A 4361-nucleotide genomic window follows, 5' to 3' on the forward strand; every position below is an offset into this window, starting at 1 on the left:
GAGATGGATTGGCCAAGTGGCAGCATCGATGGACTCAAGTGTGGCAACAATAGTGAGGTTGGTCCAGGATCTGGCAGTGTTTCATTCTGCTGTGCATGAGGTTGCTATGGGTCGGTACCGACTCGATGGCACCTAACAACAACAACAACAATCGAGTCAAATATTTGTCTTAAAGGTTTATGTCCTACAATGCAAAAAATAGTGTCCTAGATGGCTTCTTTTGTTGTTGTTGTGAAGTGTCATCGCGTGGATTCCGACACATAGCGACCTTGTATAGGATTTCCAAGGAGCAGCTGATAAGCTTGAACCACCAACCATGCAATTCAAATGACTTTGCAGTCTGACGCATTATCCCACAGCACCACACCAGGACTCCAGATGGCTTCTTAGGATACAACAAATTGATTCTGATTTTCTGGGCATTTTCCTGCAGAGGGCAATTTGCCTCCATTGCCAAAAAATCACCTTGGAAAAATATGTCTGTAGGATAGATATTTCTTAGGATGCAGTTTGTGATCTTTGATGATGGGTAGTAGACATACTTAAGGTCTGTAAAGAAGTTCCAGTTTGGCATCTGTGTTTGAAAACAAACTAGAGAGGGGTGGGGTGCCGGTTAAAATGAAGGACAAATCGGCAAATGGTCTACTTTTTCCAGCACTTCAGTGTTTAAAGACAATTGTTGATTTTTGTTGTTGTGCACTGTCCTGTGGATTTGTTACGAAGTAGAACTGCTCCAAGAGTTCTTCACTGTAATCTTTACAAAGCACACCACCGGGTCTTTCTCCCTGTCTGCAGAGCTCTGGAATGGGTTCAAACTGCCAACCTTTTGTTTAGCAGCTGAGCACTTAACTGTTGTGCCATCAGGGCTCTGTAAAGACCTATTAAAATAAAGGAACTCATTTTGAAAACAAAAATAAAACATAAATATTGTCCCCAGGAGACTGATGGAATGAAAAAAAAAAATCTTATATTTACTGATTCCATCCCTTCGATTAGTATTGAAATAGAGAATAGAGATATTGTCTTGCTGCAATAGTGTACAACTGTAGCCTATTCACATCTGTGTGAATGTCAACACTGAAGGTGAAAAGAGCAAGTTCCATCTATTTTAGGGCTATATTTAAAAATATCTGCCTCTTTCAAAAATACCTGTCTTTTCCCTTCCATTTCACAGCCAGATCCTAATCAGCTTTCCTTCAGGTCTTGGTTGGTAAAATATCAGCTTTCCTGCATGTCCCTTTTCTTGAAGCAGTAAAATACATTTGATGCTTCTTTTCTGGGTCATTTTGACCACATCAGTCTTCTTTATTTGAGGCCAGATTTTCCTTTTTTTTTAAGGGGGAAAGTGTCTGGAGAATAACTTTTAGTCTTATTTCTAAAACTTAAAAATATAATAAGGCATTGAAAACAAAACTCCAAACTTACATTCTCCACCACCTTTCATCTGTTTTCTAATATCTAGTATGTGTTTTTTACCAGTTACTATGCAACAAAATATAAGGAACTCTGGTAGCATAGTGGTTACAAATCGGGCTGCTAGTCTCATGGTCAGCAGTTCAAAACTACCAGCTGTTCCACTGGAGAAAGATGAGGCTTTCTGCTCCCATAAAGATTACAGCTTCGGAAACCCTGTACAGGGTCACTATGAGTCGGAAGTGACTCCACGGCACACAACAACAACAACAACAATGCAATAAAATATGGAGTCCTGGTGTGGCGCTGTGAGTTAATGCGCCAGACTGCAAAGCTGTTTGAACTAAAAGGTTGGCAGTTCAAGCTCACCAGCTGCTCTTCAGAAAACCTATACAAGGTCGCTATGGGTCGGAACCAATTCGACGGCACTTAACAACAACAACATGCAACAAAATACCCCTAAAATGTAGTTGTTTAAAAAACATCTGCTTTATTATACCTCCTGATTTTGTGGGTCAGGAATTCAGGCAGGTCTTTACTGGCAATTATTTTCATTTGTGTGATATTGACTAGGGTCTCTGGTGTTACAAACTGGTGTATAGGCTGGTCTGGATAATCAATGAGAGTTTCACTCAAACGCTTTTTGTCATGACCAGGATGGCTCAGCTAGACCTTTCTCCCCATAGTCTCTCCAGCAGGGTAGGTACAATTCTTAAATGGTAGTTAAATGCTCCTTACTTCTGATGTGGCGCTATAAGATCAGCACTGGATTGCAAACCACAAGGTCGTCAGTTCAAACCCAGTAGCTACTCCTCAGAAACCTTATACAGGATTGCTATGAGTTAGAACCGACTTGAGGCCACAACAGGTAAGGGTTCCAAGAGGGAAAGTTCATAGAGGTATAAAGTAGAAGTTGGTAGTCACTTAAGTGTGACGACACTGACATAATGTCATTTCTGGTGTATTCTATAGATCAAAGCAATCACAGCACCTACCAAAATTCTCAGGGAGGAGTGTCAAAGAATTTGCATTGCTTTTTCCATCAAATAGATTCCAACCCATAAGGGCACTATACACAACAGAATGAAACACTGCCCAGGCCTGTGCCATCCTCATAATTGCTGCTATGTTTGAACCCATTGCTGCTGTCACTGTGTGAATCCACCTCCAAAGAGTTCTTCCTCTTTTTACAAAGCATGGTGTCTCTCTCCAAGGACTGGTGCCTCCAAGTAACATGTCCAAAGTATGAGAGATGTCTCGCCATCTTGGCTTCTAAGGAGCATTCCAACATAGATTGGATTGTTCTTCTGGTAGCCCGTGACACTTTTAATATTCTTCTCCAACTCCTCTGGTGTAGCTGCTTCTCTGGATAAGGTCTGACATTCCGCTGTGCTCTTCTCCCTTGATGGTCCTAGGGTCCTCTGTTTCTGGACTGTAAGATTAACTACTCCCCCATTTTTGTTATAAAACTTCTACCTTTACAATTGTGACATTTGGTGTTAGTCATGATAACGATTACTCACTTTTGAATCATAAGAATCTTATTATCCCCATCTCTTTTTACTAGACCCATCTAGACAAGATGAAAACTACTCAATAGGGGCTATATCTTCCGTCACATACTCTTAAACTAAACTCCCTCTTGAAACTTTGTAAGCCAGTCACTTCGTGCCTTTATTGCCCCCTCATTTTAAGTAGCCATTGTCTAGGTTACCCGTCCCTATCTATCCTGTGTACGTACAGCAGGGATAGCATTGGTACTTGATGGAAGATTCCTTCTGTCTCTGTTGGTATTTAGAGCTACTACCTCCATGAGTATAGGTCAAGTTCATCAAATTGTAGCAACTTACACTCATTTACTTTATAAAAAAAATTTTTTTTTTCCCTTCCTCTAGTTGAGTTCTGATTACCAAGCCATTGAGGCTAGGTCAAATGGGTACTATCTGCAAATTTGGGTGTTCTTGTGCATCTCCCCTCACTTCATATCAGCTGGATGCATCACTGTCAGCTCTAGCCCTCTGTGGCTATGTCCTTGTCCATGGGCTTAGGTGTCCACACTTTGGACCAACAAGACCTTCCTCTTCTCTCTCTCATTTCCAGGTCAATGGGAGTCTATGGAACATGGTTGAACTCAGCCCATTCTTCATTGCTGCCTTTTCCCCTCTTCCACTCACCAGTAGAACAACATGGGTACTAACAAGCTTACATGCCTGTTTGTGTGTTCCCTTTGAGTTTCAGTCTTAGAGGGGGGTTTATCCTGAATGGACTTGATTGCTTGCCTTGATGGCTTCCCGGAGAACAACTTGCTTATTCTTGTAGTAGCCAGTCATACTGCCATTTTTGTTTTCCCTGATAATCCTTCTTTGAAGATGTATCTTTTGTTGCTCTAGCTGTTCCAGGCTGATCTTCTTGTCTTTTCTAGTGAGAATGTCCCACCTCAGAAGGTTCTGGATGGGGCTCAGGATTCCACCTAAGGGCCTATACACTGCAAAGGATCTGCAAGAGGTCTATTTCACTGTGCAAGTTGTACAACCCCTTTTAGATATTCCAGTCAGTTATAGGCTGAAGACAGGCTTACAAGATTTCTGTAATCATGTATCTTGACATTCCTTTCTATCCCACTCAAGTGTCTATTTTACAATAGTTGGCAAGGGAACCCAATATTCATGAGACAGTCAAGCATCTTAGTATTAGCTCCCCTCTTCAGACTATGCCTCGATCCCTGTATCACAGAGCCCTGTTGTTCCAAGGTTGAGCATGCCTCACTATTTACCTCTGTTCCACTTAGGCCATGCAAATCTGTTTCAGGGTTCCCCTATCTACATTGTTCTTTGACACCCCTTCTTGTGTATTGTCCTCACCAACACCCAAACTATGATATGTCTGCCCCCTACCCTCTGCTCTACCGTAGCCTCCCTCCACCTCTCCCAAAACCCCCTACCCTACCC

The sequence above is a fragment of the Chrysochloris asiatica genome, unplaced genomic scaffold (genome assembly GCF_000296735.1).
Source record: "Chrysochloris asiatica unplaced genomic scaffold, ChrAsi1.0 scaffold00019, whole genome shotgun sequence".
Lineage (NCBI taxonomy): Eukaryota > Metazoa > Chordata > Mammalia > Afrosoricida > Chrysochloridae > Chrysochloris > Chrysochloris asiatica.